This window comes from Eptesicus fuscus, chromosome 8 (genome assembly GCF_027574615.1).
Source record: "Eptesicus fuscus isolate TK198812 chromosome 8, DD_ASM_mEF_20220401, whole genome shotgun sequence".
In the NCBI taxonomy this organism is placed as follows: Eukaryota; Metazoa; Chordata; class Mammalia; order Chiroptera; family Vespertilionidae; genus Eptesicus; species Eptesicus fuscus.
In genome coordinates this window covers 30968934-30985020 of record NC_072480.1, presented here as the reverse complement: position 1 = coordinate 30985020, position 16087 = coordinate 30968934, and positions in this window count along the sequence as shown.

Below are 16087 nucleotides of genomic sequence, written 5' to 3'. Positions count from 1 at the left end.
AATTTTAATTTTATATTTAATTATAACCACTTTTAATGTACATTACAGTCATTTTAAATGCAAAGGTATAGCTATATATGTTTATAAAAAATAAATTACCACAAATCTGTACTTACCTTTCAAAAAAGGTAAAATAATATGAAAATAATTTCCCATTCAATATTTTCTGCTAAAATAACTTATTATCCTATACATTATACAAACATTTATATTATAATGACACTAGAGGCCCAGTGCATGAAATTCGTGCATGGGGGAGGGGGGTGTCCCTCAGGCCAGCCTGCACCCTCTCCAATCTGGGACCCCTTGAGCCTACAGGTAGGATCTGGCCTAAACGGGCAGTCGGACATCCCTCTCACAATCCAGGATTGCTGTCTCCCAACCGCTTACCTGCCTGCCAGCCTGATCACCCCCTACCCACTCTCCTGCAAGCCTGATAGATGCCTAACTGTTCCCTTGCCAGCCCAATAGCTCCTAACTGCCCTCCCCTGCAGGCCTGGTCCCTCCCAACTGCCCTCCCTTTCAGGCCTGGTCATCCCTAACTGCCCTCCCCTGGAGGCCTGGTCACCCCCAACTGCCCTCCCCGGCTGGCCACATGGGGGTGGCCATCTTTGACCACATGGGGGCAGCCATCTTGTGTGTTGGAGTGATGGTCAATTTGCATATTACCCTTTTATTATTTTATTATATAGGATATTTCAATTACTGTATTGGTGAAATATATACATAGTTAAGGGGATAAAATGACAATGCCCAAAGAGAAATACAGTAGAAGACAATAATAAACAAATTTGAAAATGAGGGGGGAAAATGGGCTGATTTTCAGAAGTCATCTATCCTACCTAATAAAGAGGGAATATGCTAATTGACCCTCATGCCATTGCAAAGATGGCAGCATCCACAGACAATAAGGAGGTAATATGCTAATTGATTGCCATACTCTCAAATATGGTGGTGAAGACCCACTTCAGTGGTTGCTACACCTATTCTGATTGCCCCCCCACAGCCACAAGATGGTGGCGCCCACTCCCCTCAGCCCTGCTGGGGCGGCAGGTGCATGGCAAGGCCAGGCCCGCCCCCAGGTGGGCCCAGCCACTCTGCACACCTGCCTCCAGAGTCCCCCAGTCTCCTCAGCCCCCCAGCCTCCCAGGACTGCCCAAGGTTCAGGTAACCAGGGCTGGCCATGGCTTGCGAGGCCAGCAGTGGCAGCAGCAGAGGTGTGATTGGGGTGTCACCTTCCCCTGATTGCCAGGTTGCCTCCTGCCCCTGAGGGCTTCCAGACTGTGAGAGGGGGCAGGCTGGGCCAAGGGACCCCCCCGCCCTCCAGTGCATGAATTTTCATGCACCAGGCATGAAATTCTAGTTCTGAAATATTGGTGGCTTTTGTTTGAATTTACTTTTGGTCTACTGTCAAATTATTGCTCTTCAGAATCTGTTAGTTCATGGATATTTGGTGTTATGTCTTGCAAATTTTAAAAGCATAATTAAAATTGCCCTCATGTTTACTGAAAACAAAGTAAAACAGTCCTAAAGCCAATGGGACAATATAATTATAATAACAAGCATTTAAGTTAAAATTCTTTATTAACTTAATTTCTGTTAATCCATATATATTGATCAGAGAATCAATGCAATATATTTGTTCTAATGTGATTGACTCAATCATCCCCAAATTTAATTTACATAATAGATCCTTATATTTAATTTAATAATTAGTGATTTATTATTTATAAATTATGAGTATTCCATGTTTTCCTCATAGAAAAGCATTTTATTTATAAAAATTCTATTCAAGTTACACAAATTAAGTTGCCAAAGCAAAACGTTTTATCATGGGAACAGAATAGAACTGGAAAAAATAAATAGTCCTTTTCCTCATTTTCAACAGAAGCAAGGTTAAAGTATATTACTGAAATTCTCTCTTATTTTTATTACTGAAATTCTTTATAAGATAAAATATTGTGGGGAACAAAAATTATCCACATAGTCTTTGAACTCCTACCATGGAGAAGTGAAGTCAATATCCTCGCCCCTTAAATGCGAGCAGGTTCTGTGTCTGCTGTGAGCAACAGACTGTGATGGAAGAGATGATGAAACAGTATCCATTCCCAGGCCTTAAAAGCCTGGCAGCCTACAGGCCCTGTTTTTTATTCAAATTAATGACTCCTGGAACTCGACTGCCTCACCGTGAGGAGCCTGGGACATATGGAGAGACTGTAGCAGCCACAGCTGAGATGGCAAGTGACAGCGAGCACCAATTGTCATCCTGGTGAGTGAGCCATTTTAGACATCTGGTCCATGGAGTCTCCAGATATCTCCACCCCTGACAACTATCTGACTACAACACAAGGAGATTCTAGTCAAGCCACAGAATAGTTACAAAACAGTAACAAAATGTGATTTTTAATCATTTTAGGATGATTTATGTTTATTATGCAACAACTAGGGGCCCAGTGCACAATTTCATGCACCTTGAAAGGAACTGTGGGCCCTGAGGCTGTGGTGGGCACAGGGGCAGGTTGCGGTGCATGCTCCACGCCTCCGCCAGGCCTCACCTGCCATGGCCCCTGTCCCCTCTCTGCCAGCAGCCCACTCCTGCTGCCACCGCTCACACCCACTGATGGCATGGAATGATTGGGGACAGCACCAGTAGCAGGTGTGAGTGGCGGCTGCTGCCCAATCACCCCTCAGGAGCAGGGGGAGGTGAAGAAGCCCTCAGGGGAGATTGGGACTGGCAGCTGCCGCTTGCATCCACTGATGGTGCTGAGTGATTGGGACCGGCGCTGCGCACCGGCAGCAGGTGCAAGAGGTGGCTGCAGGCCCAATCGCCTCTCAGGAGCAGGGGGAGGTGGAGAAGCCCTGAGGGGCGATCAGGGCCAGCAGCCACTACTCACACCTGCTGATGGTGCCGAATGATCAGGGCCAATGCCGGGCACTGGCAGCGGGTGCGAGTGGGGCTGCTGCCGGAAGCAGGTGTGAGTGCCTGGCAGGGTTGTGGAACTCGGGAGCAAAGAATTTTCAGTAACCACTAGAGGCTCACCCCGATGACAGTGACTGGTGCCCCACTGTGGTCTGATGCCTCCACTCACCTGCTCTACCATCCAGTCATGGCCGACACCTGCCATGTTCTGTGCACCCCCTGGTGGTCAGCACACATCATAGCAGTCAGTTGTTTGGTAGTTCAGTTATTCGATTGTTCCGCCGTTCAGTCTATTGGCATATTAGGGTTTTATATATATAGATAGGTGACAAAAACACTTTTTTAAAATTACACATACTTACCATGAGTTTAAAGTACATATTTTAAATTGTTTTACAAAAAAAATACTATTGTTCCCACAAGATTAATTTTTCTTCTTACTCTGAAAATTTTCTAGTTCTGGAATGAAAGTACCACATCAGGTAGAAGGGGTATTTCAGTGTCATGTTATCACAGAACAAAATATTTCAGAGTGAATCTTGATGTTCCAGTTTAGTCCAAAGAGTTGTATTTATGGACTTGTATGTGATCAAGAGAGTCATGGTTAGTATAAATGAAACTAAAACTTTTTGCTAAACCACAAGAGATTGAATATCCAGACTCCACCTCAGGAGTAATCATGCAGAACAAACTAAAACCCTGTACAGCACAATAATATTAAAGACCAGAGGCCCAGTGCACAAATTTGGGGCTGATTAGGCCAGGCCTGCTAGGGGGAGGGGCCACTGATGGTTGTCTGGCTGGCCCTGCTCCCGATCAGGGTGGGGGAGCCAATTGGGTGGGGGACCGGTAGGGGGGGTCGCAGACAGTTGGCCAATTGGCCTCGCCCCCTGGTTGAATTCCTGATCAAGGGGACAATTTGCATATTAGCCTTTTATTATATAGGACTAGAGGCCTGGTGCATGAAATTCATGCACGGAGTGGGGAGGGCCCTTAGCCCGGTCTGTACCCTCTTGCAATGTGGGACCACTGGCTCCTAACTGCTCACCTGCCTGCCTGCCTGATCACCCCTAACCACTCGCCTGCCTGCCTGATCGCCCCTAACCCCTCTGCCTGCCTGCCTGATGGCCCTTAACCACTTGCCTACCTGTCTGATCACCCCTAACTGCCTCTGCCTTGGCCCCCACTGCTGTGGCTTCATCCAGAAGGATGTCCAGAATGACGTCTAGAAGGTTGTTTGGCTGTCCAATCTAATTAGCATTTTATGCTTTTATTATTATAGATTATAGATGATCATGCTATGTCCCTTATGGAGTGTGTGTGTATGTGTGTTTGTGTGTGGCTTCCCATATATCCACACACTTAAACATACAGACACACACCTATTAAATATAAAGTCTGTGGAAAATATGGACTAGAACCTTGTTGAGAGAACATTTTAGAATATGACTGGTCACATAGAAAGCAATCAAACAAAAGCCAAAATGTAGCTGGTATATTCAATGGATTCTGTCTTGAGTCATGAATCAAATTTTCCCATTTTGACAATTGTCAACAAGTTTATGAATTCATTTAAAATCAGCAGCAACATTATTTTTTACTGTGAGGTTATTCATATTTCTTTATTGGTAAATACATACTACCAAATTTGATTTGAAAATTTCAAGTAAAGTTATTTGTTAACAGTTCCATTTACAATAAACATGACAACCTGGAATATTTAAAAAGTTTTCACCTCTTATCCACCAATGCTATTTGGTACTTTCTGGCACACTCAGCATTAAAATAAATGAGATAACTATGTAAAATCAATTAAATATGATTGTGACCTTATTATAGTGATGGGATAATCTATAGCTCCCAGAAATTACAATATATATATATATATATATATATATATATATATATCCTATCTAATAAAAGAGTAATATGCAAATTGACCATATCTCCACTACACCCACAAGCCACGCCCACCAGCCAATCAGGAGCAAGTATGCAAATTAACCCAAGCAAGATGGCTGCAACCACAGAGTGAGCAGGAGGCTTGGGTTTCCCCGGCAATGGAGGAAGCTAAGCTTCCTGCACACCCTGGCCAGCCCTGGACTCCACTCAAGGCTACAAAGTTTCAATTATAGAAGATAAATACATCCCAACAAAAATGGTGGCAGCCACGGACCTGGAGAGAGCAGGAGGCTAGGGTTGCTCCCAGCGATGGAGGAAGCCAAGCTTTCTGGCCTGCCTTGGCCTCTGCTCAAGGCTACAAAGTTTCAATTATAGAAGATAAATAAATCCCAGATACCAGGGCCTCCTTTTGGGTCAGCGGGGGGCATGGCCGGCCTGCAAACCACCACAGGCCCCTCGCCCAGCCCACCCCATGCCCCAGGGAATCCCCACCCTGATCCAGGACACCCTTCAGGGCTAACCAGCTGGCCCCCACCCATGTACCAGGTCTCTATCCTATCTAATAAAAGAGTAATATGCAAATTGACCATCTCTTCAACACACAAGATGGCTGCCCCCATGTGGACAAAAGATGGCTGCCACAAGATGGCCAGCAGGGGAGGGGAGTTGGGGGGGGGACCAGGTCTGCAAGGGAGGGCAGTTGTGGGCGATCAGGCCAGCAGGGGAGGGCATTTGAGAGGGAACAGGCCTGCAGGGGAGGGCAGTTAGGGGTGACCAGGCCGGCAGAGGAGGGAAGTTGGGGACAATCAGGCTGGCTGGGGAGCAGTTAGGCATCAATCAGGCTGGTAGGGGAGTGGTTAGGGGGTGATCAGGCTGGCAGGCAGAAGCAGTTAGGAGCAATCAGGAAGGCAGGCAAGTTAGCAGTTGGGAGCCAGCAGTCCTTGATTGTGAGAGGTATGTCCAACTGCCCAAATGGGCCTAAACGGACAGTCAGACATCCCTCGAGGGGTCCCAGATTAGAGAGGGTACAGACTGGGCTGAGGGACACCCCCCCCCATGTACAAATTTCATGCACCAGGCCCTAATATATATATATATATTCTAAAGTCCATTTAGTTGTGAAATATCTATTTTTAAAATTTCATGACTATTAAATGCACACAAAATTTCTCTTAGAAAATGTATTTTGTCATTTCTTTTCACATCAAATATTAATAATCTCACTTGTTAACTTGAGTAACAGTTCCTTGTATGCTACAATGTCTTGGGAAATATCATCAAAGTAACATATTTACATCATTGAAAGTGGCTAGGAAATAAGTAATAGACTATTTTTCCTTTATCTTATAGAGCTTAAGCCTAATTAAAACTAGAAGAGTAGAACTTTATATCAACACTAGAATGAAAACTAACATAGGAGAATGAGTATTCATTTCTTGATCAGCCAACCCAGGCACAGTTGTAGTGCATGGAGAGATGCACAGGAGTGAAAGAGCATGGGAAATGCAGACTTCTCTGGGATATCAGCAACACTTTAGTGAAAATCAAGACATGTCTATGCTTATAAAGTTAAAATCTTAACATTCTCATATCACAGCTATTAAATATTTATAACTGAAATAGAAATTAACATTTGGTTGCCTCAAAGTTGTCCTTTTTTGTCCCTCTCCTAATTCTCAACACTCATAAATACTGACTTGACACCACCAGTTGCTCTTATTTTATAATTCCCTAGGTACAAAAATTCCAATGTTGATATTCACAAGTCTAAATATGCCTCAGGCCACAACTTAAAATACCTGGCAGTTAAATTCATCTAAATGTATTTGTTTTATTATCTTTATTTTGGGCTAATAATTTTCTAGTTTTGATAAATCATGTCCTTGAAAATACCTAAAGTTTATAAGGCAAAAGGAAAATAAACAAATAGAACCCAAATTAAATTTTTATTCTTATTGTTGTTTTCTCAATGTAGAAAAAAATGAGACAATTAAGAAATTTATAATTTCAATATATCTATTATTGCTTAATATAATATTTAAGTAGGCACAAAGCAGCTACTGATCATAATGGGAATTATTATAAATGTATTTTAAAACCCATTTGAAAGGTACTATTGTTTCCTTTGGAAAAGTATATACCACACATATTAGAGACAAACTTGATCCCTTTCTCTTTGTAGCAAATCTATAATAATAAAAGCATAATATGCTAATTAGACCCAACAGGCAAACAACCTTCGGGACATCATTCCAGATGAAGCCACGGAGGCGGGGGCCAAGGCAGAGACAGTTAGGGGCAATCAGGCAGGCAGGCAGGCCAGTGGTTAGGAGCCAGTGGTACCAGATTGCAAGAGGGATGTCCAACTGCCAGTTTAGGCCTGATCAGTCAGACATCTCCCAAGGGGTCCCGGATTGCGAGAGGATGTAAGCCGGGCTGAGGGACCCCACCCACCCGTGCATGAATTTCGTGCACTGGCATCTAGTATAGAATAAAATCTGCCAGCTGTCACTTCCAACTTTGGACAAAAATCCCCAATGACCCCATGAGACAAATATTATATTTTTTTCTAGATGTGGTCATTATAAATATCCTTATGTATTTGAAATGTGTTTTTGTTTTCTAAACGCAGCTAAATATTAAGTGGATATAAATTAACCAGAAATTTGTTGCTACAGAATCTTACTATTATTATTATTACTAGAGGCCCGGTGCATGAAATTCTTGCATGGGCAGGGGGTGTCCCTCAGTCCAACCTGAACCCTCTCCAATCTGAGACCCCTTGGGAGATGTCCAACTGCTGGCAGTCTGACATCCCTCTCACAATCCGGGACTTCTGGCTCCCAACCGCTTGCCTGCCTGCCAGCCTGATAACCCCCTAACCATTCCCCTGCCAGCCTGATCGATGCCTAACTGCTCCCCTGCCGACCTGGTCGCCCCTAAGTGCCCTCCCCTGCTGGTCTGATTGCCCCTAACGGCCTCTGCCTCGGCCCCCACCACCCTGGCTTCGTCCCCGGAAGGACATCCGGATAGATGTCTGAAAGATGTCTGGTCTAATTAGCATATTACCCTTGTATTAGTATAGATAACATATATGCCCCTAAAAAGTTATATTATTTTACACACTTTAAATTATACAGTACATTCAACCTTTTTTACCCTGTGTTTTTTTTTTGTTTGTTTGTTTTTCTAAATATATCTTATTGATTTTTTTCACAGAGAGGAAGGGAGAGGAATAGAGAGTTAGAAACATCGATGAGAGAGAAACAACAATCAGCTGCTTCCTGCACACCCCCAACTGGGAATGTGCCAGCAACCAAGGTACATGCCCTTGACCGGAATTGAACCTGGGACCCTTCAGTCTGCAGGCCAATGCTCTACCCACTGAGCCAAACTGGTTAGGGCCCCCCCACTTCCTTTTTTTTTTCTTTTTAGATTATCCACATTTGTAGATATGGCATTAATTCATTTTCCATTGATTTTTAGAGAGAGTGGAAGGGAGAGGGATAGAGAGAGAGAAACATCAATGTAAGAAGCATCCCTTCAATTGCCTTCCTTAGGAGCCCTGACCAGGGATCCAACTTGAAACCCAGATATGTGCCAAGTATGTTCCCTGACCTGGGATCGAACCTGCAACCTTTCCATGCACAGGACCACGCTCACGCTCAACCAACCTATCCACTTCAGTCTGGCTGTTATTCAATTTCTGGAATTTTATTTCAATTAATTCTCGCAAAGTCTGTGGTTTAGGTAATATTCACATTTTGCTGATGAGAAAAACAAAAACAACAACAAAAAAACCTCTTTGTTTTGAGACATTATTCTTCCTTCATTGCTGCATTTTCCTGCCAGCCCTAGAAAGGCTCTTGACAGTGGTTTCACTGGTATCCAGAGTCAGAAGCATTCTCCTCACCACTACCCTCTCCACAGCCTCCTCTGCACTGGTACTGAGGCTGTCCTGGAGGGCACAGAGGCTAGGTAAGGGAGACAACGACAGGATTTGGACCACTGGAGCCACCGTATCTGCCTCTCCTCTCTCAGCCTTTCTCCACCATGCTGAGCAACTTCCGGCAGCACCGAGCTTCCAGATAGGCCAAGTTTTGTGGTGCTATCTCTTTGAACACCTTAAGTCCTACAGTCTCTCCCTCTCAAGAGCTGCTGTCGCCCCTGAGGTTATAGGACTGTCCTGAAAGTTCTCTGCGCACCTCCTGTCTGTGGCAAACATGGCAGTAGACTCTGGGATGGAACTGCTATTTTTAGATACTTTAAAACACCCCAGCGCTGAGGTAAGACTTCGCTTCTTGATTCTGACTCTGCTTCTTGACTGTGGGACACGTACAAAAAATCCTTAGGCATGCCTCGACTTTCCCTCCTGCCAGTGGCCTTAAATTCTGCACATACACACCCCCTCCCCCGAGCTGGGTGTGGGTACCACGTCTGCAGGAGAACATAGGTGGCCAGGACATTTCTCTGCGTTATCTTAGGCTCCTGCGTCTTTGGTTGAGTTGGCTGTTCTGCTTGCTTTGCTCCCCTGCCCCCTTACCCCCATCAACTTTGGGCCTTGAAAATATCTTGGTTCTCAGGTTTAGCTCAGGTGGTGTTTGGGAGGGTCTCAGACAGCCTGTGTTTGACAGCAGTTCTGCAGACCGAGCAGGTCACGATGGCTTCATGATTCCTAAATCCCTCCTCCCAAGTCCTTTTTCTAATGGGAGTTAGGTTGCCCAGATGTGACACTCATTCGGTTTAGGATTCACCCATTAGGACATGACATATTTGCATGGAACAGCTTTTGCATGGAGGATACCTGCGAGGAGGGGAATCAGCAGTGAAAGGAACCAATGGCAGATTTGGAACCCCCAGACAGGGAACCTCTCTCACTCCCGCATGTCTTTACACTGCACTCCCTGCATGTCTCCCTCAGTGGCAGGCCTGGGCATGAAGGAAGCTTGGCTTCCTTCGTCGCCCAGCAACAAAGGAAGCCAAGCCTCCCTCCCACTCTGCTGGCTCTGTGGCTCTGGCCAACGCTGCCATCTTTGTGGCTATGGGCGTGGACATCTTTGTCATGGATTGATGGTTAATTTGCATAATACCCTTTTATTAGATAGGATTATTATTATGTAATTTACTTTTTTGTTTTTTTAACTCTGAACAGAGTCAATGTTGCAATCATTCATTTTGCTGATCCAAGCAGTCAGCTACCAGGCTGCATATAAGGTTCCTGCCATTATAAACTGCTAATTTAAATTGAACTAAATGATGTCTAGTCTAAGTCACATATATTTTTATTCAAGTTATTTAACTTTTACAGTTACAGACAAGTTAAAATAAAATACTGATGGCCTGGCTTGGTGGCTCAGTTGGTTTGAGCATCATTTGGTACATCAAAGAATTGTGGGTTCGATTCCCAGTCAGGGCACATGCCTGGATTGTTGGTTCCATCCCAGTCGGGATGCTTGCGGGAGGCACCTCATTGTTGTCTCTCTCTCACATTTCTCTCTCTCCCACAATGAACATATCTTCCGGTGAGGATTTTAAAAAATTGCAAAAATTAAATAAATAAATACTGATTCTGAAGTCCTCATTTCACCCAAGAAAAACTGTAAGTTGAGCTTATGAGATTTGAAATTGCACATGGGTTAAAGTAAATAACCACTAATGTCTACTCCAAATATGAAAGTCTATGACTCATAACAGATAAATATATGAAGAATGTAATGCATTATAGTCCCATCACAGCTAGTATAATGTATATGTAGCAATAAACTGTAAGAGTGGACATTCTTAATTTATCTTGAACTTTCAATGAACCACATGCAAGCGTTTTTACTTTTTACCCCCTCTCTGCTCTAGAAAACTTTCCCATCTTTGACTCACTCTTTTATCTACAAAGAAAATGTCTCTTCCTCCTTTTTAACCCATTGTATGACATAAGCGGCTATAGATGCAAGCAGTGGACTTTCCCCACATGCCATGCACATGCATAAAAAAAAAAAAAAATGTTTTCCCTAACTGGCAGCCCTGATTAACTTTAAAACATTTTCCGTGAGAATTTTCAGCTGAAAATATTCTAGAACACCCAAATTGTGAGTAATATATTTATTTTTATAATATTCATTACAAATTGATTTTTTGAATTAAATTCAAAATATCATGGCATGAGGGGATGGTTTCTGTTTTGGACCTGTGGCAGTTAACTGGTTAATTTCCAAGCTGCTAGAGTCATCACTAGATTCAATCCCCCCAAACTCTCTTAACTACTTGACTCAGCTCCAAGACCAGGCTGGGTTGGGGGGCTTAGTACTCAGGATTAAAAAACATTCAAAGAATCTCCTTGGGATTATTGTGATGAAACTAATTTTTATCCTACCTAATAAAGAGGGAATATGCAAATTGACCACCACACTGTCACAAAGATGGCTGTGCCCACAGCAGAGGTGGGGTTCCGTAACACAAGATGGCTGCGCCCACAGTGGAGGCTGAGTTCCCATAACGAGCCTTAAGGAGCATTCAGCAGGGACCTGAGGCTGCGCCCCCCACCCAGCAGGGTTAGACGGGGGACCTCAAGGTGCACACCCCAACCTGGTGCTGAGCCAGGGGACCTCAGGCTGCTCTCCCAGCCTCAGGCCGGGGAACCTCAGGCTGCGCCCCTCACCCCAGTGCCAGAGGACCTGAGGCTGCACCCCCCACCAGACGAGGCTTGACAAGGGCCCCGAGGCGGCACCCCCCACATGGCAGGGCTTGAAGGGAAACCTCAGACCATGCCCACCACCCGGCAGGGCTTGATGGGGCAACCTCAGGCCGAACGTCCTACCCAGTGAGACTTGACAGGGGATCTCAGGCCACATCACCCACCCGGCGGGGCTTGATGGGGGCCTCAGGCCATGCCCCCCTGCCCTGGCTCCAGGCCAGGGGACCTCAGGCCATGCCCCCCACCCAGTGGGGCTTCACAAGGGTGGGGCTGGCCAGGTCTGGATCTCGCCCAATGAGGGTGGGGCCGGCTGGGTCTGGGTCTCATGCAATTTTGAGGTGCCACAGGTGGGTGGGGACTTGACTCTGGGTTCCGCAGCGTGCCCCAGACTCTGACAGGAGGAAGATTTTCGTATACATTTTACTAATTTTCTTTCATCTCTGATACTTCTAGTATAGAGAAAGGGCAAATAGCAATATTAAAGTATATCCTCTAATTAATCCCCTTTTCATGTGCACAAATTTTGTGCACCAGGCCACTAGTATGTAATAAAGATCCAAAACTGCTACATAAGTTTGTACTATATATGCAAAATATAGGCTTTTACTTGGGAATCCTAAAACTTTCTATGGAAAAAAAAAAAGTATTATGATTTTTTCAGCATCTAACAGATACCTGTAGGAAAAAATTTATTATTAAAATGGAAACTCTGATAAGTAGCTAAATATTTGACAACATTATCTTTAACTTTGTGTTTTATTTGTTATAATAGTTTGATTGAATGAAATATCAAAATTTTGTTTTCATATAAACATGTATATCATTGTTATTTGCATAGCATTGTCCTTGCCTCAACCTTAGTGGGAAACTGCACTTTGCGGTTCTCATAATAGGTTATCAATCTTCCTAGTAAGTCTTGTATAGTGAGATTAGAAAATTGATCCATTGGCTAAATACTTGTTTTGTGCTAGGTGCTTTACATATTTTATCTCTAACTCACAACATTTTGCAGATGAAGAAACAGAAAATGAAAGCTATTAAATGACATTCACAATGTTAATGGGATTTTAATCTGCTGTTAACACCAAAGCTGGGGTCTTTCCAATATAGTATTACATTTTGCTTTTACATTCTCACTGCACAGTAATAAACTAAGTAGAAATTATTAACTGCACATTATAGATGAGGAAATTAAAATAGACAGTCACACCCTGGCTAGTGTTGTTAAATGGTTAGAGAGGCAGCCTGTCCCCTGAAGGGTCTCTCTGTTGGATTTCCAGTCAAGGGCACCAGGGTTTCAGGTTTAATCCCCAGCCCCATTTGGGTATGGGGTATGTGCAGGAGGCAACCTTAATCAATGTGTCTCTCTCACACCAAGGTTTCTCTCCCTCTTTGTCTCCTCCTCCCTCTCTTCCACTCTCTCTAAAAACATCAATGGAAAAAATATCCTCAGAAAAGGTTTAAGAACAACAACAAAATAGACAGACACATTGATGTGCATAGATGATCACAGTAAGATAAAAGCAGAATATAAATAAAACATTTGGTTAACTGAATTTCTGCCTTTCAGTGAAATACTGTTTTGAATAAATTTGAATTCTGGTGCTTGTGGATTGTTTCTAGTTTTAAGTTCTGCATTAAATATATATTTGCTATTATAGATAAGATAGAATAGTCTATATAAGGAGAAAAACAATAAACACTCTTAAAGCAAATATAAAAACAAATGCCCAACTTTCAAAAATAATAAATCTCACTTGATTCAAACAATCTAATAAGTGGACTCTAGGTGCCTATTTACTAGTAAGAAAGAAGAGCTAGTAAAAATAGGAGACCTGAACCTAAATAAAATAGCCGCTTAATGTCTTCATATGATGTACACTGTTTGAGCACATAGTTAAATTGTGTTTATAATAAGAAAATTTAAAAATACTGAACCCAGTGTGTGTGTGTGTGTGTGTGTGTGTGTGTGTGTGTGTGTGTGTAAAGCTCACAAACACATCATGATGGTTTTGCTACGATGTGACTTGAAGTGTTTCTTTTGGTTCCCTGAAATGGGCATAGGTTTTCTATATTTTCAGTGTCATCAACATGCCAATTAGTGTTGCTATGCTTGCTTTATTTGCACTTCCATATGCCAATGACATATAAGAACTCATTCAAATTTAAATCATTAATAATTGTCATGCTACACTACAGTCTACATACAGACTTCCAAACTAGAATAAATTAATTGATATATGAGTTGTATTCCTTTTTATTTGCTCCCTGACAACTGGATTAATTTTACCTTATCTCATAACAAAGCATTCTGAACACTAGTATAGATAAAATTACATTGAATTATTAATTGTATAGATGGCCTGAGGTTAATAATGATTCTCACCTGCTCACATTTCTGAAAGCACTTCATTCTTCTAGCCATGACATTGTCAGAAACAATTACTAAGTCAAGAAATGAGAAGGTAAAGTTACATGGAACTTAAATCATAATTAGTCTCTGATCCAGTTTTGATACCAATTAAGTTCTACTCTTCTGTTTTCTTCTTCTAAATAATTCAGGCAAGCCTTTCTCTTCTTTTCATAAATATGCTTTTATATTTGCTATTAAATGATGTCCTGTTCCACATGGATCTAATCCAAGGCATCACTAATGAGAACTTAATAGTTCTTAACAGTTTGCCATTAAACAGTTCCAATGTCTAGAGCTCAGAGAGGTTAAACTGAATACAAATAAACTGTCCCCTTTCCTTTCTCTTTACAGAATGCAAAGAAGCAATTCATTTACTCTGGGAGCTTGATCAAGAAAATTCTAATTTGTTTCTTCACTGACAGCCACTAAGCTTACGTTACAGCAAGAGCTGTGAAATGCATAGAATCATTTTGATCTTGACAAAAACAGAAATTAGCCAGACTTTGAGGTTCAAAGGGGAAATAACTAAAACTGACCTTAGATGAAAATTTGATACAGGGTTGTAGTGGTAAGCAGGGAAAAGGGATATAATTCCTGGCCAATAAAATCCAGTATCTTTGAAAATCAGTATGGCATATTAAAAAAGCCCTTTGGCTCAATTTAGGATCCATAAGCCTATCTATATTCCTGAAATAACTCTATAGCTTCAAGCTTAAAAAAAGAGTCAGCAGAGGAGTGACATTGTCCTGAGTTGCAAGTGTGGCATCAAGTGTTTAGACTGCTGGGTCAGACTGGACCTGGGTTTAGTACTTGAATTCTGGCTAGGAAAGAATTCAGAGCCAACACTCCAACTATAAAAGAACATCTATATACTAGAGGGCCAGTGCACGAAATTTGTGCACTGGCGGGGGGGGGGGGGTCCCTCAGCCTGGCCTGCACCCTCTCACAGTCTGGAAGCCCTGGGGCGATGTCTGACTGATGGCTTAGGTCCACTAAGCCATCAGTTGGACATCCTTAGCATTGTCACAGAGGCGGGAGAGGCTCCCACCACTGCCACGGTGCTCACCAGCCATGAGCCCGGCTTCTGGCTGAGCAGTGCTCCCCCTGTGGGAGCGCACTGACCACCAGGGGGCAGGTCCTGCATTAAGTGTCTGTCCCCTGGTGGTCAGTGCGCATCATAGTGACTGGTTATTCCACCATTCGGTCATTTGCATATTAGCCTTTTATTATCTAGGATATGCTGTAGATGAGGCCTTCTAGAACCATAAGAAATGCAAAAAAAAAAACATTGTTAACTCATTCTCGAATTGCCCCCACTTAAAATCAAATTGCCCCCCTGTGGGGCGTGTGCTGCACCTTGGGAACCACTGGGCTTGACACTTTTCCTCTCTGCGCTTCATTTCTGAATTGTAATCACTTCTCCACCTACCTCACTTGGTTGTCATGAGGAGGTTCTGAGCTAATAAACCTAGAAATGTTTCATGAAGTAAGTGATGTCTAAACGGGAAGGGATTGTTATTTTTAAGCTCACAGGTACCCTCGCAGGTAAAAGGTGCTAATTAGGGGAAGAGGGCATGATTGTTTCCTGGGACTGTAGCTATGGAAGCTTTGCAGAGGGTTCTGCAGGCCTTGGAGGGGCGAGCTCTGGCCAGCAGCCCTATAGTATAGCAGTGGTTGTCCCTGGAGGTGCTGACCTGGGGGACGGAGGAGGGCACTAGGGGGGTGGCAAGGTCGAAGGAGGAGTAACTGTCAAACCTCCCTTCTTGGCACAATTCTTAAAATTGTATGTGGCTGTTTCACAGATGTACATGCTAAGGGCAGGGCTTCAATCTCCTGGAACAAGGCGGGGGCCAGGGAGGTGGAGGGGTGAGCGGGGCCGGGCCAGGGAGGGACCAGGTGGGCTAGAAGAGTGGGTTTAGCCACAGCCCCCAGCGAGGTTCAGTGCGCTTGCACTGATAGATGCAAAAAGGCAGACAGTGCGGGACTAAAGGTAAAGCACAGCTCAAATTCACTTTTAATATTCAGCTGCGGAGATGGTGCCACTGCTGTCACGGGGGATAAGTCTGACCCGCTCGGGTCTGCCTCCACCTGGGTCTGGAGTTGTAGGGAGGAGAGGCATGCCCAGCCCCAGCGGAGGGGGCCCAGCAGTGGTGGACCATGGGCC